General features: G+C 35.8%; 1 non-coding gene across 1 annotated transcript; it reads left to right on the top strand.

Moving 5' to 3' along the window:
* The first annotated feature begins 12,453 nt into the window (after nucleotides 1–12,453).
* Nucleotides 12,454–12,560, top strand: LOC129521274 (U6 spliceosomal RNA). The gene has a single exon (XR_008666788.1). It is a non-coding gene; the product is annotated as a U6 spliceosomal RNA (small nuclear RNA).
* Nucleotides 12,561–23,198: the final 10,638 nt, after the last annotated feature.

Raw genomic sequence — 23,198 nt, forward strand, 5'->3', positions numbered from 1 at the left:
CAACAATAAAAAATAAATTTATTATTAAAAAAAGACCCCTTTTTAAATTTTTAAGATTTGGCAAGTGGATGTGGAGTGCATCCGTCCTGCTGCCACCCAAGACAAGTCATGTATGTAAATTCTCTTTGCTTATTAAAACTGTAAAATTAAAACTGCAAATCTAGAGTGGTCTTCCTCTTTCTTTGGCTTCTTCCTGCCCTCTGAGTATGAGAGCCAATTTTAAGTATACCTGCTAAGCTCCTGAGAAGGTTATGAATCAATACACAATAAATGGAATTCATATTTGTTTATTGTTTTCCTTCCTTACTAAAAGATAAGCTTTCTAAGGTAATGCCTTCACTTGTTATCAATAGTAACATGGTGGAAAGATTTTCAGATTATTCCACTTGGAGTATGGTTATGATATCATCAGCTCAAGTCCAAATGAATAGAAAATCAAACAGTTATATTATTGGTATTTAAACACTAAAACTTTTTGGATACTGATAACTATAAAAAGCATATTTAAAGAAAAGAAACATATAATTCTCACCACACATATAAATTTGGTCCTAATGTTATATGTTACCTAGTCAAAACTTCAAGCCAAAGAAGAAAGAAGTTTGCCTTCTGAAACGAATTTGTGAAAAGTTCATCCATTCTGTATGAGCATTTCTTTTTTCTTTTTGTTCTTTTTTTTTATAGGAGTTCAATTTGCCAACATACAGCATAACACCCAGTGCTCCTCCCATCAAGTGCCCCCCTCAGTGCCCATCACCCAGTCACCCCCATACCCCCGCCCACCTCCCCTTCCACCACCCCTAGTTCGTTTCCCAGAGTTAGGAGTCTCTCATATTCTGTCTCCCTTTCTGATATTTCCCACTCATTTTTTATCCTTTCCCCTTTATTCCCTTTCACTATTTTTTATATTCCCCAAATGAATGAGACCATATAATGTTTGTCCTTCTCCGATTGACTTACTTCACTCAGCATAATACCCTCCAGTTCCATCCATGTCGAAGCAAATGGTGGGTATTCTTCGTTTCTAATGGCTGAGTAATATTCCATTGTATACATAGACCACAGCTTCTTTATCCATTCATCTTTTGATGGGCACCGAGGCTCCTTCCACAGTTTGGCTATTGTGGACATTGCTGCTAGAAACATTGGGGTGCAGGTGTCCCGGAATTTCACTGCATCTGTATCTTTGGGGTAAATCCCCAGCAGTGCAATTGCTGGGTCGTAGGACAGGTGTATTTTTAACTCTTTGAGGAACCTCCACACAGTTTTCCAGAGTGGCTGCACCAGTTCACATTCCCACCAACAGTGCAAGAGGATTCCCCTTTCTCCACATTCTCTCCAACATTTGTTGTCTCCTGCCTTGTTAATTTTCCCCATTCTCACTGGTGTGAGGTGGTATCTCATTGTGGTTTTGATTTGTATTTCCCTGATGGCAAGTGATGCGGAGCATTTTCTCATGTGCTTGTTGGCCATGTCTATGTCTTCCTCTGTGAGGTTTCTCTTCATGTCTTTTGCCCATTTCATGATTGGATTGTTTGTTTCTTTGCTATTGAGTTTAATAAGTTCCTTATAGGTCTTGGATACTAGCCCTTCTCTGATATGTCATTTGCAAATATCTTCTCCCATTCTGTAGGTTGTCTTTTAGTTTTGTTGACTGTTTCTTTTGCTATGCAGAAGCTTTTTATCTTGATAAAGTCCCAATATTTCATTTTTGCTTTTGTTTCTCTTGCCTTCATGGATGTATCTTGCAAGAAATTACTGTGGCCAAGTTCAAAAAGGGTGTTGCCTGTGTTCTCCTCTAGGATTTTGATGGGCTCTTGTCTCACATTTAGATCTTTCATCCACTTAGAGTTTTTCTTTGTGTATGTTGTAAGAGAATGGTATATTTTCATTCTTCTGCATGTGGCTGTCCAATTTTCCCAACACCATTTATGAGCATTTCTAATGACAAAAAGTAACTGCACTGTAAGGCACCACCCTCACCATATAAACTTAAGCAAGATCTACGATTTATATATCTCTATTACAATGTTTTTCTACATCTTAATATCTGCCAATGTTTACTGTTTGCCTTCTAAATTTATGCTGGGTAAATATAATCCCCTCTTATATACCAGTTCACCAATTATTTTAGGGAAGCCACTATGCCCTCCTAAAATCCTTGCTTTCTATGCTAAATATCCTAATCTTTTCAATTCAATCTCATACAGCTTGATTTTCAGACTTCTTGACATGTTAATCACCTTCCTCTCTATATACTCCTGCTTATATAATGTCCAGTGCTGGATTTCTTTCTCATTTAGCCATTGGGATATAACAAACCACCTCAATAGCCAGTGGCTTAAAAGAAAAACCAGTTTTTATCCCTCATGAGTCTATATATCATATGGTTCTTCTGGTTTCAGCTGGATGTATTCTTATATCCCCAGGGTGTTGTGGGTCAGGTAAACAGCTCTGGCAATGTTGGCTGGGCTCCCTCACATGTTTCAATATTTACTAGTAGTAGATAGGGTTGGAAAGCCTCAGCTGGGGCAACTGTTCTCTCTTCTACATGATCTTCATCTCCTAATAGGCTAGCTCAGACTTGCATAGGCCTCTGAGAGTTAGAAGCAGCACAAGGACAGTTGAGACCCAACTCAGGACTGGTATCTAAGCCATTCTACTATATACTATTGATCAAAACTTGTTTAGAGTCACCCCAGATTCAAAGAATGGGAAAGACTCCACCTCTTCATGGAAGGAGCTGCAATGTCACCTTGCAAAGATGCATGGAGAACTATTTTTGGAGTCTACTACAATTTCCTATAGTTAAACTAAGCATATATGTTTAGTGTACTAGAAAACACAGGAACATCAAAAGGGAGGGAGATAGAGATAATTTGAAAATGTTTGGCATTTAATATGTTTATTTTTCCATTTATTAAAATAATTATCTTGGAAATAATTAGAATTTAGTTGGGTATATTATGTTTATTTTACAGATTATCATTGATATTTATTTTGAGTAACATATGGGAAAGAGGGCCACCATAAGCTTTTTATTGCTTCTGACTATAAAATTTCTGGATTCAAGCTTTTAAATGTCTTTCCTAAAGTATGGCACTCAAAATTTCACTCAGTCTTCATGAATTACAAACATACTAAAAGAACCACTGGGGTACTTTCAGGGATTTTAAAGATCAACATTTCCATTTATTTTTGTAGAATATGTTCTTGTCAGAGTTTTGAGTTCACCCATGTTCTCCAGAGAAACAAGAGAACTATATAGTGTGTGTGTGTATATATATATATACACACGTATATATACACATATACATGTATATACATATATACACACATACATATAATATATATGTGTATATATGTATATAGCATATTGTATGTATATAGTTATATTTCAGAGAGAGAGTGTGTGCATATGTGTCAATTACTATACACAAGTCAATTATTATACAGAATTGACTTGTGTGGTTACAGAGAATAAGAAGTCCCAAGATTTGCAAGTCAGGAAGCTAGAGGCACAGGACAGTTGAGTGGTATACTTCCATTTTGAATCTGCAAGCCAGAAAACCAGGAGAGTAGCTGGTATAAATTCTAGCCCTAGCATGAGTCCAAAGGCAGGAGAAAACTGATATTCCACCTCAAAGATAATCAAGCAAAGAAAGAAATTCTCTCTTCTTCATTCTCTTTGTTCTATTTAGGACTTCAATGAATTGAATGATGTCTTCCTACATTGTGGAAGGCAATCTGCTTTATTCAGTCTACTGATTCAATTGTTAATCTCATCCAGAAATCCCGTTATAGGCACACCTAGAATAACATTTAATTAAATATCTGAGCACCTTTGGTCTAGTTAAGTTGACACATAAATAATTATCATAAGTTTATCTAGGGAAACAGGATTATTATTATTTTTTATTTATTTATGATAGTCACAGAGACAGAGAGAGGCGCAGAGACATAGGCAGAGGGAGAAGCAGGCTCCATGCACCGGGAGCCCGATGTGGGATTCGATCCTGGGTCTCCAGGATCGCGCCCTGGGCCAAAGGCAGGCGCCAAACCGCTGTGCCACCCAGGGATCCCGGGAAACAGGATTATTAGGAATTATGTAAATTCATAGGATTCTAAGAGGGATGAAACCTAAGGAAATTATGGAAACTGGTAAAAAGTCCATGAAAGGCAGCTGCCTCTGACTCTGTTTGGAATTGCAGAGCCAACCTCAGGAAAACAGCCAGGTGTGAAGTGAGAGAATTGAGAGAAATTGGAACACCTGTGGAAAAATGGAAATTGAAATCATTGGTCTCTCACCATTTCCATCCTCAGTGATCTGTATAATCTGTAGAAGTCATTGACCTCTGCTGCCAGATTGCATAATCACCTTACCCAAAAACAGGCTTGAGAAGATCTTTGGTAGCGCAAAAGCCTGGAGGCCTACTTGGACAAAACATCACTAACTATATTCAAAAGCTGCAGTGCTGCCTGATGCCAAACTCCAACCTTCAGAGAGGAATGACTGCTTTTTACGCCCCTCAAATTCTCACACAAATTTCCTTTGTAGGAACCACGTGCCTTAGGAACCACACAGGGACACCTAGGCAGAGTCAACAGAGTCCAGCAGAACCTGGGGCACATGCTTTTAATAGAGTCCACTGGTGGAGTGCTTTAGGGCTTCCCAAGCTAAGGCCATATTGATAAATTCAAACCAAACAAAAGTGAGATTTTGAAAAGCTTCGTGGGGACCTTACCTATAGGGAGTATAAGAAGGCCCTGGGAGGCAGGAGAGAGTGCTTATGACAAGGGGGTTGTCAGAGCCATCTTAGGGTATCAGAATAGCAAGAATCACATCACATTTACTTGTGGCTCTTCATAGTGTTATCTATAGCACATGCTCACAGGAGGAGTTAGTGTCATTTCAAGGCCCCACAGGCTGCTTGGCCACACAAAATGGATGCTGAGGCAACACTATTATAAAGTAGTTTAGTTAAACTCTCAACACAACTCTAGCCTGGAACTACATAGGAAAAGAATCCTAGAAAATGTTGTTTAGCTTAGCTAAGTTGAAAAAGTGGGAAAACAACCCAGTTCACATTTTGCCACCTTGAGATACATGTATAAATCTTTTAAATATACTTAACCCCCAAAGAAAGATACAAGCAAAGTCCTATTCAAACGATGCAACTGAACTTCATACAACAAAAAACACACTAACCCTCTCTCCAAAAAAAGGATAAAAGTCCCAAAGTCACTTTATCTCTTTTTTGAGTAATGTTCTTTTCTTTTCTAGCTGAGGCACATGTTCAATGTTGAGTAGGCTTAAGTATTATTAAGTTACTTTATGTTAAATTATAAGGATTGTGGGATTTTAAAAAAAATTGAATGAGTTCATGCACACATATTGATATAAATATAAGGAATAAAGTCCTAAGTATAATTGTGTAGCTGATATTTATAATTTGACACTTCCATCTTACCTTTGCATTCAGAGAGCTCTTCAGTAGTTCATGGATCCTTCCCTCAGAGGACGACACAAACTCTCATTTCTGAAAGGTCTGAGCTTTAGCATCCTGCTTCTATTGAGTACTTGTAGTTTTCCATTAACTTTATCCCAAAATGTGGGGCATTAAGACAGTAGCCAGGGTATCTGCTTCATTCCAGGCCTATGCTCTTTACCCCAGAGTAGCAAATTGATTTCCATTGAAGAATCAGGATCAATTATCCCAGAGAGCATAGTAATCCCCTTCTTTGCCAGCAGATTCACTGTCACAAGAATTCTAAAGTGGCTGAGTGGTAATCTCAACCTCTAGTGTAAGATTTTATTTACTTATTTGAGAAAGAGAGAGAAAAAGAGTATAAGCAGAGTGAGGGGCAGAGGAAGAAACAGACTCCCTGCTGAGAAGGTAGCCTGATAAGGGGTTTGATGACTGGTATCATGATCTGAGCTGAAAGCAGACGTTTAACCTACTGAGCCACCCAGGTGCTCATCAACGTCTAGTTTAATAAAAATAATTTTGTCCTCTTGTGAGAATATTTATTCCTTGGGAATTAAGACATATCAAGCAGCAGAACTCAAAGATATGAGACAGAAAGCGAACTTTCACTAATGGTAAGAGTAAAAGAATTACCCCCAAATTTTATCCTTGGTTTCCTGAGTTATGAATGTTTGCTAGATGTGCCCATCTGGCACAGTAACCAAATCTCCTAAAGCCTTTTTCACTATTCTATCATGCTAGCTTCCACAGTATGATGATAATCATGGGAATCAATAAATTCCATAAACATGAAACAATTTGCAGCTACAACAATATTTCCTTCACCTTGAAAGTCATATCTTGACATGTTCCAGATGCTTTGACTCTAGAAATTTCACTGAAGTGGAGTGGAGGACTCCTGAATTTCTGTAGATTTACCGCTCTTCTGTCTGGTACACATATGTATTATCAATATGTCTAGTAAAGCTGCTTCTTTCTCACCATATCCAACGAGAATCATATCATTAATTGAACAGCTTAGTGTTATTCTGGAATTGAGAGGTCATCAAAGTATCTATGGACAAAATTAAGATATTGGGCTAGGCAGTTGATATTGCCCTAGGGTAGGACAGTAAATACATACTTCCGTCAGGTAAAGTAAATAGTTCCCAATAAAGAGATAGCATATACAAATCAAAGTAGCATTTTTTTACATCAATTGATACATGCCACATGCTAGGGATCATGTCTATCTTCTCCAGTATCAAAATCACATCTGAAATGGTGGCTGCATCTGGAGCACTACCTGATTAAATTTATGATAATCCACTGTTATTCTTCAAAACCCAACTCTCTTAAGTACAGGAAAAATAGGTGAGTTAAATGAGACTATGATAAGATTCACCATGCAGTGCATCTTTCAGGTCTTTGATAATGGCACCAACTTCTGTAAAACTTCCAGGATGCAACATTTATTTGATTGACGGGAGCAGTTTAGTAGCTTCCACATGGTCTTTCTTAATATCATGGCCTCGAACTCCTTTAAGAAGAAATAAAATGACTCATTAGAAAAATCTGTAATGAAAAGATAAATTATTATTCTTGGGGTTCTGTCTGTTGGTGAGCATATCTATTCCAGTATGATTTCTGGACTGAAGAAATAACCACAGGATTAGTTCAGGAACCCACTGAGCTCACTGTGAGATGAATCTGTGTGTGTGTGTGTGTGTGTGTGTGTGTGTGTGTGTGTGATGAATCTTAACCAGAATTTATTAATCCCCTGGCCCCTACCTTACTCAGATTTGTAGATCACATTGGTGGTTTGGGTCTCCAAAGAATAGTGGTAGTTCAGAACCGTTATCCAATGATACACCAAATGCTTTTTATATGTGCTTCTCCAATGCACAGTTACCATCTAAATGGCTGTAGATTCCTTTTGGAAAGGCCATAAGGAAGATTTACAGCATACATTTTTAAATGCATAGAAACTTCCTTCCTTAAGGGACCCAGTCTCCCCTTCATGCAAGGTACTCTGAATTTATGGAAGGGATCAGGTATAAGAATTTGTGAAGAGGTCGCAACTGTCTATTGCGATTCCAGTCAGGATTCTGCTCACTAGACTAAAGCTTTTCTGTTTATAGTATCAAGTAAGACTTTAGTAGACTCCTTTCAGTTTTAAGAACACCTTGAACAATTATCCAAGACCACTGACATCTGAACTTCAAGTCACTCTGACAATTACTTTGGCTTTGTTTAGTAACTATTTGTAGAGACCTTTATAATAACCATATTTAACTTAACTCTGGAAATTAAATACCATAGGTCAGTCCCTGCCATCCTAGGATGCATCATCCCTTCATTAGGGATTCCAATGCAGTTGTAGTAGTTCCTACACTTGTTCCTGGCCTACAGATAATAGGCCACTGAGATCACTGATCTCAGCAGTGGGATCACTGAGGATAAAGAATACTAGAATCCCCTCCTGGATACATTTATCACAGCTTTGGTAAAGCAAATGATCTTTGGTTATTCTGAAGAATATAAGGAATTAAGAAAGTGTTTTCATGATGAATCCACTCTAAATTCTTATCTTCTTTAGCCTTTGGATACTTTCTTCTATCGGAACCAAGGAAGTTGTAGAATTTTAACTTCATTTGGTATAGGCCTTTTTGAGTCCAAAGTTCTGTTGATACTTCAAGAAAACTCTTAGAATTTATTTTAGTTACTGAGGCTAAGTTATTGAATCCAGAATCTGTACTTAATGTGAACAAATCAACAAATTCAATCTGATCCAGCATTATATTTCTTCTATTTTGCCCCATATGACTTAGGATCTATTCCCATATATGGAATGGTCAATCTCATATATTGATTTTTATTGGCATATTGCCTTTGGGTCTTCTGGGACTTGAATCTGGTTATATCTGGTTATAAGTCTAAAAGCAATAAGATTTGTGGAGGTACATCATCGTAAGAATCAATGTTTCATTGTTGCTTCAGGTTTAGCCATTATAGGTTCTTCAGACAAAGAGAGACAACGTTCCTCACTCAGGGGAGGAAGATGTACTTCTACTCAGGGAATTTAGACTCAGGCTCAGGAAAATTTAGTTTTAAGGTATTCAATTTTACTGAATCTGTTCATATGTGCTGTCCCCATTTTCAAAGTCAAATCTTTTTCCAATGAATTTCCTACATTTAACATACACACATTTAACATACACAACCCTGTGATTTTATGAAACTATTCTGTTCTGTAAAGCCTCCACTTTCATGATTACACTTGAAGTTTGTATCTCAGAAATCTCTGTCCTGTGTCTAGAAGAATTAAGTCTTTATGTAGTGCAAAGTCTTGAAACTTTACTTTCTTATCCATAATTTAAGGTGGAAAATTAAAGCGCTGAATTATTCATTTTCTTTAACTTCTCTAGTGCATTTTCAAGTAACCAACAAACTCCATTTTGGTCTTTATTTCCACAAAAAAAAATCTTCTAAACTGGTACTACTTGGCATAAAGTATAAGTCATTGGCCTTCTATAAGTCATTTGATTTTAGGTGTCTTACAGTTATTTAATCAACTGCTTTGTCACTGTGTGGCATGGACTACCAATGTCCCCTTTATCACTTGCAGTAGAGTTATTAATTCAGGGAATTTTAATCCTATTAGAGAATTAATTCCAGATGCCTCAGGAAATATGTATATAATTCATCCTTAAATGCTACTTTCCTTCCACCTTCCAAATTTTTATTATTGTCAGCAAACATATAGGGAAAATAATTTCAGAAATTTTGGTTCTAGAATAGCTGACCCCTATGGTAAGCATAGCCACAAGATGTGAGAAAAATTTTTTCTACCTTTTCCTTTTGAAATGAACTTAACTTCAAAGTTAAAGTTAAATACTCTAGAGCTTATAGTCAGTACACCTTCAATCATACCTGAGAAATTGCTGTCTATTTTGAGGAAGAACCCCTATGCCAGCAATCATCAAGCAGTGCTGGTCACTACTAACAGCTTTAATGTTTTTTCCCCACATATTAATTTCCTCCATGCATGGAACAGAGGAGTCTTGAAAAGTACAGAAACCCTGATAAGGCTCCAGCCTCTGGAGGTGCTTTTGTAGCAATTTCACCCTGACATCTATAATATTTACATGTTGGTGTGTGTCTTACATAACTTTGTCTATACATACTTCATTCTGGGTATTTACTTCTGCCCCTTTTTAGTTTAGTAATTTTTTCTACACTTAGACCTACTTTTATAAACCTTTCCATTAAATTTTGAATTTTAATTTCTAAAGTTACATTTGTATATATGATTTTCACTTTTCCATTGGTTATATGAATTGCTATAGGATCTCAGTTTTTATAAAGATTCTTCCAAATTTTTTCATTCTTACTACAGAGTGTGGGCTTTCAAACCTCACCTCAGTGTGTGAGAGGTTTGACAGAGTTTCTTTTCTTCATTGATTCCTTATGTAGAAAAAATTCAGACATGCTTTAAAAAGAGGTCAGATCTTTGCCATCAGCTTCTAGGAGATAACGTATACCATTCTTTAAAGGAATATCTTTATTAGGACAATTGCTAGCCTCCTTGGAACCAGTTGCAACCAACAGTCATAGGATCAAATTAGCCAGGCCAAAAAGAACAATCATGGGATTTAAGGAAGGGACTCTGGGTCATGCTTTGGAGACTAAGTTCAACCATGTCAGTAATCAATCAATCAATCAATCAATCATACCTATGTAAAAGAGCCCCAACAAAATCTTTGAACACAGCCTCAGGTGAGCTTCCCTGATTGGCAATATTCCATGTGTGCTGGAATATCAATGCCACAATGATGTGCCAATATTACATCAATGCCAAAAGAATAACACGTTCTGATACTACAGGAAAGGATAATAGATGCTTCACATTTCAAACCCTCCCAGACTCTGCCCCATGTATCTCTTTCTTTGGCTGATTTTAAACTGTATTCTTTCCCTGTAATAAACCATAACCATGAGTAAAATAGCTTTCTGAGAGTTCTATGAGTCCTTCTAAAGAATTATCAAAACTGAGGGAGTGATCTCAGGACCCTCTGAACCTGCAGTTGGTATCTGACATAAGAATGGTATTGTGGAGGACTGGCTCCTCAACCTTCACAGTTTGGCTAACTCTAGGCAGACCTTGAATGCCAATGCTACTGTTTTCCCTCCAACATGGAAAGTTTATCTTTCTGGTCTGTTAACCACCCCTCAGGAATTGGTAGAGGTATCTTGCAGAAAAACTGCTTCTGATATCAGAATCCTCTTGGCTGCTTTTTTTTTTTTTTGAATCCCAACTTCCAAAGTATTCCCAATCTGTGATTCCTTTAGAGCAGATGTTTCATATACTTTTTAAAGTTTTGCTGTTTTTAGATAGACATTTCAGTTCATATTATAGTCCAGTCTTATCAAAATGAAAAAAAAGATGAAAAGAAAGCATACATTGTTTTAAAAAAGACTAATTAAAATGACTTATTTCCTAACATATAAGGAGCTTTAAAAGCTAGGTAGCATCAACAATCTGCTGGAAAATAGGCAAATGATATAAATAAATCATTTATTCTTAAAATTCACAAATAATCCTGAGATTGGGACACCTGGGTGGCTCAGTCCATTAAACAGCTGCCTTTGGCTCAGGTCATGATTCCAGACTCCTGGGATGGACCCCCACATCAGGCTTCCTGCTTAGTACAAAGTCTGCTTCTCCTTCTTCTTTTGCCCATCCCCTGCTCATTCTCCCTCTCTCTCACAAAGAAATAAATAAAATATTTTAAAAAATAATCCTGAGATTACATGAGGGTGCAAAACTTCAGGGTTTATCAAAATAGGAGAGGTCCAAATTAGACACACCAAGATATGATTTCTCACCTACTAGATTGAAAAAAATCTTGAAATATCATTGTGAACATATGAATATTTTCTCCTAAAAATGTGTATTTCCAACTTTGTTTATTCTAAAATCCAAGTAGTGATGGGCAACTCTAGTGTTTATAATTTAATATCAAAAATATCTCTCATTATTTTTAAAAACATTTATTTATTTATTCATGAGAGACACAGAGAGAAGCAGAGACATAGGCAGAAGGAGAAGCAGGCTCCCTGTGCTGATCCCAATGCAGGATTCCATCCCAGGATCCAGGATTATGACTTGAGCCAAAGGCAGATTCTCAACCACTGGGCCATCCAGGTGCCCAAAATATCTCTCATTAAATAACCAGGGAAGTTGGAGAAATTCTTGGTTCCAAGTCTAAGGTACAAAAGGTACAAAATGAACCTAAAGTATTTTATTCCAGAAGTAAGGGGATTCTCAGAGATTAATGTGATCATGTAAAAAAAAATGTCAACTAGAATCAGTTTCCAATGGCATCAGATGGAAAAATTTAAGGATCATAAAGGAAACAACCAAAAAACTGAATCATGTCCACAATGTAAAAGACCAAGTAAGGGATCTTATCTTAATCATAACAAAAATACACTCACTGGTCAATGTTGAAGTCTCCTAGGGCACCAAAATATAATTTTAAACCCAGTGAATAAAAAAAATAATATATACTTATCATTTTGTCTATATCCACTGTATTAAAAGTCAACCAAGCAATTGATGACGTTTTAAAAGGAGAATCATAGCTAACAAGTAGGAGAAGAACATTATAATTTAAAATTATCATTTGTAATCTTGAATGAAAGTTTTCTTTTTTCAATTTGTAATTCTAAAATTAGTAGGATGAAATGCTTTTGGGGAAATTGACCACAGACAAAAGGATAAAACTGAATTTCAAAATTTGATAACCAGGGGTATGTGCCTCATGAACTTACCTACTTGGAAGTCCACATAACTATATCTAGAGATGTTTTGCTCCCCTACACTGATCCTAAATCTAATAACATCTCTAGATATAATTACCAGTTTCAAGGAGCTACAGACTAACTTAGTTATCATATAAACAAAAAATGTGGAATATTGATGCTTGCTTCGGCAGCACATACATTAAAATTGGAACAATACAGAGGAGATTAGCACGGCCCCTATGCAAGGATGATACGCAAATTCGTGAAGCATTCTGTATTTTTTTAAAAAAGGAATATTGTACAGAACAAAAAAGATCAGTGCAGAAAAAGCAAAGTAAAAAAAAGAAAGAAAAAGCAAAGTAAGAGAGATATCACAATAAAAATTATGAAAGGCATAACAACAGAAAAACTATGCTAATTTTATTTTAGTAATCTGTTCATATTGCATAAATACATTTTATCCAAGAAGTCGTAGAAGTGAATTCTTTATTTGTATAGGTCAGTTGTGATATATTTTTATAAGAGGTAAAATAACTAATTATGGCAGCAAATAAATATTGGGACCTAATTCCCAATATCAACATTGACTTATTTTCTGTATGAAGTTTTGTAGACATATCTGATTGATTTTTAAATCCATGTTACTCCTAAACTTTTAGTTTGAAATTTCTTTGTCTCTACTTTACCAATCCTAATAACGTTTATTAACATGTAAATGATTTATAAACAGCACTTATGTGCAGTAAGTGCTGATATTAAAAGTTTAATGATGTTTTTAAGTCAATAGTTCTAAGTTAATATAAATCAGTATTATATTTCTTCTTGTGAATTCATATTAGAATGTAAACTCCAAAGCAAGGCACACTGAAATTTTTAAAGTTCTTTTTATGCTCAGTGGAAATACACTGATGTTACACACTTCAAAAGCAGAAAAGTTCAATGGAGAGAATTTTATATTGATATATAGAGAATAAAGGTCCCCAAAAGAATCTCCTACAGCATCTCTGAAATCACCTGAGATTTCCTTGAAATTTTGTTTCAGATTCAGGGAAATGTTGAGATGGTACTATATGAAGTTTGCATGTGCATTTACTTCATTTCTGCCAGTAACTCTTTAAAATCCTTAGTTATTTCTGTAGATAAGCATCCATTATAAGGAACAGGTATTTTTAGATGCCCATTCCAAGCCAAGAGAATATACTATTCATGACAGAAAATACCAGTTTTTGTGGCCTGAGGCCTAAAAGAAATTAGTGTATCCTAAATTTAGAAAATCAGGAATGGGGCCAAAATAAATATTATACATTACTTGTCTATTAATGTATTCACTTTAAAATGAAAGTTCTCTCGGTGAAGTTATTTCTGAAGTAACTGTGTTAGCTGGGTAGAGGATTTTTATTTACGTATTCATTTATATGTTTGCTTAAAGATAATAGAAATGGGAGAAATAGGGGTGAATGAAACAGCGAGGGAAGAGTTGGCTTCTTCAAAATTGCACTGGATTTTAAGTTACACCTCACCATTTCTTATTTTAAAGCAATCAAAGGAGGAGAAAACAATAGAACTTTTTCTCTAGGAAAAAAAGTAGAAGCATCATAAATTATTGAAAAGAGAATTGGAGGAGTAGAATCAATTTTGCTAAAGAATAATTTTCAATAGATTAAACATGAGAAAAATCTTTGCAGAGCTTGTACATGGCGACCTCCTGCATTCACGTGAACTCTGAACATGTAAGAGGTACTGAACAATGAATGCACTCTCATCCTCATTGGTCAGAGTGCTCAGGGTTTAAATATAGTCTTCACCCCTCCATGGGATTACCAGCAAGGGGAAGCATAGCTGCTGTCCTTAGATCCTCTGCACTGGGAGCCACAATGCAAAGGCATCACTCAATATTGTCTGCTGTTGCTTAGAATCTGCTGATTTGCGTCTCAATTTAGATGGTGCTTTTTGCCACTGGTCCCATCCCATGATTACAGAGGTTGCATAAGAAAAATTACTTTTAACATACCAAAGTTTGGCACTTAAGCAGAGGGTTCTGAGAACAAATTAAAATTGTGCTATTTTCATTTATGAGTCTTTATTTTAAGGTTCCAAGGGGGGGGGAAAGCATGGTCTTTCTGGAAAATGAATACAACACTCTGTGTTTCTGTTTTTTTCAAAATAGACTTAAGATAATCAGTCGACCAGTATTTATGAAATTGATATTCATAATACATGACCATTGTATATCATTTCAAAGCTTACACAGTGTGTTCACATTTATTTATCTTTCTCTGTTCTGCTAAGGAGTCATGGGTTACAGGATTATTATCCCTTTTTTTTTTTTTTATGAAGGAATGATTTCATTCTGAGGAAAGTTACTGATTTAACCAGCCCAACAGCTGGCCTGGCCTCATCAAAAAAAATAGTTTACAATCCAGAGCAATCAAGTGGGGAATAGTGAGGCAAAATGACTTTCTGCCTATTAATAAATTTTTGTTTATGCCAATTTTAGGCCACTTATCAGATACCACCTCAAAAGGAATATAATAAAAATAGCAATAGCACAATTATTAACAAATTTCATTGAGTGTTTCTTATGTACTAGGCACTATGCTAACCCTCATTTCACTCCACATTTGCAGCAACCCCAAGGGAGAAGAGTTATTATTACTACTATTTTAGAGATAAGAAAAGTAAATTCCAATTCCAAAATTTGTGTGACACATTACAGTGACAGCTCAAAAAGTGATTCTAAAAAGTTAATCTCTTAATTAGAAAAAATTAGAAATACCTTAACCAAATAATTGTGCTTACATTCTCCTTTTATGTATTTCCATGACTGTTCCTTGTGTAAAAAATTTAATCCTAAAAGAATTCTTTCAATAAATACAAAATACAACTCTAAGTAATAAAAAGAACCATTTAATAGATCTAATGACAATGTCTTTTCCTTCTTAAAATTATTATTAAAAATATTGGTGCATCTTATAATCTGTCAGTTTTATATCAAAGAAAATGCAGTAATTGTAATACTAAATTCTTAGTATTTTAACATCTGTAAAGAGAAAAATGGATTCAGAGGGAAAAAATACACTGTTATCTGTTATTCCATTATTATCTCTATATTAATCAACACCAGGAGGTTGGACGGTTAAATTCTATAATCTATAAATTCTAACATTCTAACCCCCAAAGAAAAAAACACATGTTTTGTTGACAAGGGTAATCACCTGTTTCTTCCTTTTTTTTAATTTTTTTTATTTTTATTTATTTATGATAGTCACACAGAGAGAGAGAGAGAGTCAGAGACACAGGCAGAGGGAGAAGCAGGCTCCATGCACCGGAAGCCCGACGTGGGATTCGATCCCGGGTCTCCAGGATCGCGCCCTGGGCCAAAAGCAGGCGCCAAACTGCCGCGCCACCCAGGGATCCCCTGACTGTTTCTTCCAACAAGAGAATCTAAAACACTATGAACACACGGGATAAATCCAGCAGACCTGAAGCACTGCAATTCTTGATCAGTGTACATGTTTCAACTAAATCAGTAAGGAATCCCAATGAGTCACCAGAGCTTCATTCCATTCTACTCCAAAATTCTTCCTTCATAGCCTAGAAGTATTTATTTTCATGTGTAAAATATAACTTAATTTATGTATTAGTGATTTCTGATGCTCCTGTCGAATCATAAATCTATCTGGAAATGGAACAATTCTTTCCCTACATTGTTAAATCCTAGAATAATGCTGAGCATTAATGACTTACTAAATATTTCGTGGGTGGGGGGAGCCTGGGTGACTCAGTCGATTAAGTATCTGCCTTTGACTCAGGTCATGATCCTAGGGTCCTGGAATAGAGCCCTCAGTAGAGTTCCCTGCTCAGCAGGGAGCCTGCTTCTTCCTTTCCCTACCTTTCCCTCTCATGCTAGCTCTTTCTCTCTCAAATAAATAAATAAAATCTTAAAAAATATAAAATAAGTATTTGTGGAATTAAACTAAATACTCCTTCTACTGTTCTTATTTACTAGTTACAGATCACCATTTAAAGATTATATTTGTTGCTCTTACGCTACAGGCACAATCTCACAAGTCTCACATAACAGGCAGTATTGCAGAATGATTATTAAGAGCAAGGACTCCAGAGTCAAACAGACTCAATTTAGAGTCTTGATGCTCCCTAACTAGCTGCGGAGATCTTGCACAATGATGCCTTTCTAAACCACAATTTAATACCTATAGAGATAATACACATCCCACAAGAATTTGTTAGATTCAATTAAATAGCACATATGAAATAGCATAATACCTAACATGTGGTAAGTATTCTGAACTCTTAAATTATTAGTATTAATATTGTTGTTTTTATCATCAGTCAAGGCCCCAACAGAAAACAAATTCAAATCGAATGGTTCAAATGAAGCGACAGTCATGAAGGACAATTCACCGAGGTTTGGGCAGGATTTAGGAAGCCAACAGGAGGTACTGGAAGAAGCAGAGAGACGGCAACAATGAAGAAACACCAGCTTCTAGTTCTGAAGGGGCTAGGAGATAATGTGAGCTCCTGTAATGCAGTGAGAGCTTGAGTTTGGGAGAAAAAAATGTGGGTGCTATCAGAATTGAGGCTCCAAAGTCAGAAAGGAACAAGTAAGAAATTCCCAAACCTCTTCTTCCTTCCCCTCTTCAATATCTTGCCAGTGCTTCCTATTACTTAAAATCAATGGGATGATGTAATTTAAAAAGTAGCCCTCTAATAAAAGTAAGTGTGGTGAGTCAGAGGCAGGAGGAGATCAATTGGAAAGGGCAGTGGTAACAAATAACTATACCTCCCATACCTCTATTAGGATAAAACAAGAAATTCTTTAATTTGTAAACTTACCTCCCCTACAGTGCACCATTAATTCACACTTAATAAATTAAGCAAGTTATGAAATGCTGAGTAGGAATGTTAGAATTTTTTTACTAAAAAAAAAATTAAAATTTAAAAATTTAAAAAAGCGTAAATTTTCCCATGTAAATTTGCATGGTTTCTATGAAAATGAATTAATTTTTCTCACTACTATAGAGAAGTAATTTGATTGAATCTGAAATATTTGAATACGTTATGAGGATGTGTTTTGAAAATGGAATTGGGAAATAAAGGTATTGACAATGAACCTCTGATATAGCCTCCCTTATGTTCTAACAACAAAGGTCTTCATGGTCTTCTAAAGAAAAATTAAATGAAAAATTCATTGAAGCCAGACTCCAGAGTAAAGACAGTTCAGTTTATGTTCAGAAATCATCTAACACTTCAAACCATGGTGGAGCAGCCCATGCTGAGCTGATAATGAAAGGTATTTAAGGTATTCTGACCTTGGTTAATACCAGATATGAGAAAAGACATTAAGAAGAGGATTTCGGAAGGTCTTCTTTTCTGTATTCTTTGTAGTTTTCTGGGTTATTTCTTTCTCTCTCCTTCCTTCTTCACTCCAGCCACTCTCTCCTACTTTCTTCTGTAGCAAGAAGAGTTCTTTCAATGCTGTTCCCTGATTTGGGGAACATTGTCTAAAGATTAGTACTTAAAATGCTTGTTGTACATGTTTCAGCTCATAGAATTATTGGACTTCTTCCAAACATTGGCCCATATGAGAAGAGGAGAGAAAAGAAACAGCCTAATAGGTGGCCAAATGTCTGGATATGGAGAAAACAACTCAAAGATTCTGTTCACTTTTCCTTTGTAATCCTTGTGTTATGAAGCAATCTGAAGTTACACATATAGCAGCAAAACCCGAGAAAAGCATGATTAGCAATTTTAGTTAGTGAGAAACTGCCATGTAGAAATCAGGCTAAGCAATCTCTTTTGAAGCCTGAGACTACACAGGTACCTAGATAACTCATTAAGATACTAAGATTCACAGAGCTCTAATAAAAAGGGAAATATAATTAGGATGTATAGATACTTTAAAGTTGAAATTATTATTATGTTATATATATATATATATATCCTCAAAAATACATGATATTTTGGATTTTGCCTAAAAAAGGTAGATAGAATAAAGTTGTCCTGTTTTTCCTCTCTACTCATTCATTATTCTTGCACCACAAATGTACTTTTACTAATATCTGTCAATCAGAATGCCTTCTAGGCCATGATATACTTCTTGCTTGGAATTCCATTAATGAGAACAAAACAGACAATAAAAAACAGTTGATGGCATTCTACAAAGAATATGGTGATCAATCATCTGGACATATCCATATCACCTTTAATAAACAAATTAGCATTTAATTGCATTCTATTTTCTATCATGCCTCAGTTGTGATTTCCCCTACATATGCAGGTTCTCATTTCACTTTAGGAAGTTAAAAGTTAATCACAGGTGAATGGGTAAAGAAAACATGGTATGTATATGCAATGGAATATTGTTCAGTCTTAAAAAAGAAGAAAACCCTGCCATTTGCTACAATATGGATGAATCTGGAGAACATTGTGCTGACAGAAATAATCCAGTCTCAGAAGGATGCAAACTGCATGATTCTATTTATATGAAGAATTTAAAATAATCAAACTCATAGAAGCAGATAATAGAATGGTCATTGCCAGAGGCTGGGTCAGTTGGAAGGGAGAATGAAGTGTCTTTATTTGGTGGATACAAAGTTTCATTTATGCAAGATGAAAAAGTTCTGTGTAGTTGCTGCATATCCTAATGTCTCTAGTTAACATAATTGATTTATTAACTTGAAAATTTGCTAAGAGGTTAATTCTGAGGTTAAGTTGCTCATACCAGAAAAACAAAAACAACCAAAAGAAAGACCCAAGAAAACTACTGGAAGACATGTACATGTCTATTACCTTGATTGTGACCATGATTTCACAGGTGTCTGCATATGTCCAAACTCATCAAACTTAGCTTTTGTAGGTCAATTATACCTTAATAATGGTGTTTTTAAAAGGCATATATATTTTTTAAATCATCAAAATACTAGTGGTCAAATAAATGTCCTGGATATTTTTTTCTATAATGTGTATCATATAGCATATCATATAGTGGTCAGACAAGATTATGTACAGACATAAATATAGTTAATGAGCTATTATTTGGGAATTCCTAGTGATTTTCTATATGAAATATTCATAAGCAGGAAACGTAACTCCTGATTAATATTCCATACAGTAAGAGATTGTTTCCTGAATGTTTTACGTCTGCATTCATGTAAGAGAGTTAAGAGAACTCTTAAGGCTACATCCACCTGAATCATTAATAGTATCAATAATATAATAATTCACATTAATATTAATAAATGATGTCAAATAGTCTTCCTACATTGACAGTATATTTGACACTTAGTAATTTTATCCTTTGTAATTCCCAAATATAAATCAGTAAGTAACAAAGAGAACAAAAATTTATTTCATGCATACTTTTTATAGATCGAGATCCGGTGTGTATATTTTTATCAGGCTTACTAAATTGACTTAAACCCTACAAGTACATTGGAAGTTGTGTGAGATTGGATTTTGTACTACTCTATGAAGTCTACTCAATCACTAAGGAAATAATAAATAAATAAACATATATAGCATTTATATTTCTATATTTTATTTATAAAACAAATAAATATATAACATGTCAATTTCATATAATATAAATAATTTGTTTAAATTTATTCAAATTAAGTTTATTTATTTTTATTGAATTCATTTATTTATTTTTTGTATATACATTTTTATTGGAGTTCGATATGCCAACATATAGCATAACACCCAGTGCTCATCCTGTCAAGTGTCCCCCTCAGTGCCCATCACCCAGTCACCCCAACCCCCCGCCCACCTCCCCTTCCACTACCCCTTGTTTGTTTCCAAAGGTTAGGAGTCTCTCATGTTCTGTCACCCTCACTGATATTTTCACTCATTTTCTCTCCTTTCCCTTTATTCCCTTTCACTAATTTTTATATTTCCCAAATGAATGAGACCATATAATGTTTGTCCTTCTCCGATTGACTTACTTCACTCAGCATAATACCCTCCAGTTCCATCCACGTCGAAGCAAATGGTGGGTATTTGTCATTTCTAATGGCTGAGTAATATTCCATTGTATACATAGACCACATCTTCTTTATCCATTCATCTTTCGATGGGCACCGAGGCTCCTTCCACAGTTTGCTATTGTGGACATTGCTGCTATGAACATTGGGGTGCAGGTGTCCTGCCATTTCATTACATCTGTATCTTTGGGGTAAATCCCCAACAGTGCAATTGCTGGGTCGTAGGGCAGGTCTATTTTTAACTCTTTGAGGAACCTCCACACAGTTTTCCAGAGTGGCTGCACCAGTTGACATTCCCACCAACAGTGCAGGAGGGTTCCCCTTTCTCACATCCCCTCCAACATCTGTTGTTTTCTGTCTTGTTAATTTTTCCCATTCTCACTGGTGTGAGGTGGTGTTTCATTGTGGTTTTGATTTGTATTTCCCTGATAGCCAGTGGTGCCGGGCATTTTCTCATGTGCTTGTTGACCATGTCTATGTCTTCCTCTGTGAAATTTCTGTTCATGTCTTTCGCCCATTTCATGATTGGATTGTCTGTTTCTTGGGTGAGGGGTTTAATAAGTTCTTTATAGATCTTGGATACTAGCCCTTTATCTGATATGTCATTTGCAATTATCTTCTCCCATTCTGTAGGTTGTCTTTTAGTTTTGTTGACTGTTTCTTTTGCTGTGCAGAAGCTTTTTATCTTGATAAAGTCCCAATAGCTCATTTTTGCTTTTGTTTCCCTTGCCTTCATGGATGTATCTTGCAAGAAGTTACTGTGGCCAAGTTCAAAAAGGGTGTTGCCTGTGTTCTCCTCTAGGATTTTGATGGATTCTTGTCTCACATTTAGATCTTTCATCCATCTTGAGTTTATCTTTGTGAATGGTGTAAGAGAGTGGTCTAGTTTCATTCTTCTACATGTGGTTGTCCAATTTTCCCGACACCATTTATTGAAGAGACTGTCCTTTTTCCAGTGGATAGTCTTTCCTCCTTTGTCCAATGTTAGTTGACCATAGAGCTGAGGGCCCATTTCTGGGTTCTCTATTCTGTTCCATTGATCTATGTAACTGTTTTTATGCCAGTACCACACTGTCTTTCTGATCACAGCTTTGTAGTACAAACTGAAATCTGGCATTGTGATGCCCCTGGCTCTGGTTTTCTTTTTCAATATTCCCCTGGTTATTCAGGGTCTTTTCTGATTATACACAAATCTTAAGATGATTTGTTCCAATTCTCTGAAGAAAGTCCATGGTATTTTGATAGGGATTACATTAAATGTGTAAATTGTCCTAAATAGCATTGACATTTTCCCAATATTAATTCTTCCAATCCATGAGCATGGAATATTTTTCCATCTCTTTGTGTCTTCCTCAATTTCTTTCAGAAATGTTCTGTACTTTTTAGGGTATAAATCCTTTACCTCTTTGGTTAGGTTTATGCCTAGGTATCTTATGCTTTTGGGTGCAATTGTAAATGGGATTGACTCCTTAATTTCTCTTTCTTCAGTTTCATTGTTAGTGCATAGAAATGCCACTGATTTCTGGGCATTGACTTTGTATCCTGCCACACTGCTGAATTGCTGTATGAGTTCTAGCAATCTTGGGGTCGTGTCTTTGGGTTTTTGTGTAGAGTATCATGTCATCTGCAAAGAGGGAGAGTTTTGACTTCTTCTTTGCCAATTTGAATGTCTTTTATTATTTTTGTCGTCTGATTGCTGAGGCTAGGACTTCTAATACTACGTTAAATAGCAGTGGTGAGAATGGACATCCCTGTCGTGTTCCTGATCTTAGAGGGAAGTTTCCCAGTTTTCCCCATTGAGAATGATATTTGCTGTGGGCTTTTCATAGATGGCTTTTAAGATGCTGAGGAATGTTCCCTCTATCCCTACACTCTCAAGAGTTTTGATCAGGAATGGATGCTGTATTTTGTCAAATGCTTTCTCTGCATCTAATGAGAGGATCATATGGTTCTTGTTTTTTCTCTTGTTGATATGATCTATCACGTTGATTGCTTTATGAGTGTTAAACCAGCCTTGCATCCAGGGGATAAATCCCACATGGTCATGGTGAATAATCTTCTTAATGTACCGTTGAATCCTATTGGCTAGTATCTTGTTGAGAATGTTTACATCTGTGTTCATCAGGGATATTGGTCTATAATTCCCTTTTTTGGTGGGGTTTTTGTCTGGTTTTAGAGTTAAGGTGATGCTGGCCTCATAGAACAAGTTTGGAAGTATTCCATCCCTTTCTATCTTTTGGAACAGCTTTAGTGTAATAGGTATTTTTTCTTCTTTAAATGTTTGATAGAATTCCCCTGGGAAGCCATCTGGTCCTGGACTTTTGTGTCTTGGGAGATTTTTGATGACTCCTTCAATTTCCTCCCTGGTTATTGGCCTGTTCAGGTTTTCTATTTCTTCCTGTTCCAGTTTTGGTAGTTTGTGGTTTTCCAGTAATGCGTCCATTTCTTTTAGATTGCCTAATTTATTGGCATATAGTTGTTCATAATGTTTTTAAAATAATTTGTATTTCCTTGGTATTGGTGGTGATCTCTCCTTTTTCATTCATGATTTTATTAATTTGAGTCCTTTTCCTTTTGTTTTTAATAAGGCTGGCTAATGGTTTATCTATCTTATTAATTCTTTCAAAGAACCAACTCCTGGTTCTGTTGATCTGTTCCACAGTTCTTCTGGTCTCTATTTCATTGAGTTCTGCTTGAATCTTTATTAATTCTCTTCTTCTGCTGGTGTAGGTTTTATTTGCTGTTCTTTCTCCTATACTTAACGTGCAAGGTTAGCTTGTGTATTTAAGTTTTTTCCAATTTTTTGAGAGATGCTTGTATTGCAATGCATTTCTCTCTCAGGACTGCTTTTGCTGTATCCCAAGGATTTTGAATGGTTGTATCTTCATTCTCATTAGTTTCCATGAATCTTTTT

Source organism: Nyctereutes procyonoides, unplaced genomic scaffold (assembly GCF_905146905.1).
Source record: "Nyctereutes procyonoides isolate TBG_1078 unplaced genomic scaffold, NYPRO_anot_genome, whole genome shotgun sequence".
NCBI lineage: Eukaryota > Metazoa > Chordata > Mammalia > Carnivora > Canidae > Nyctereutes > Nyctereutes procyonoides.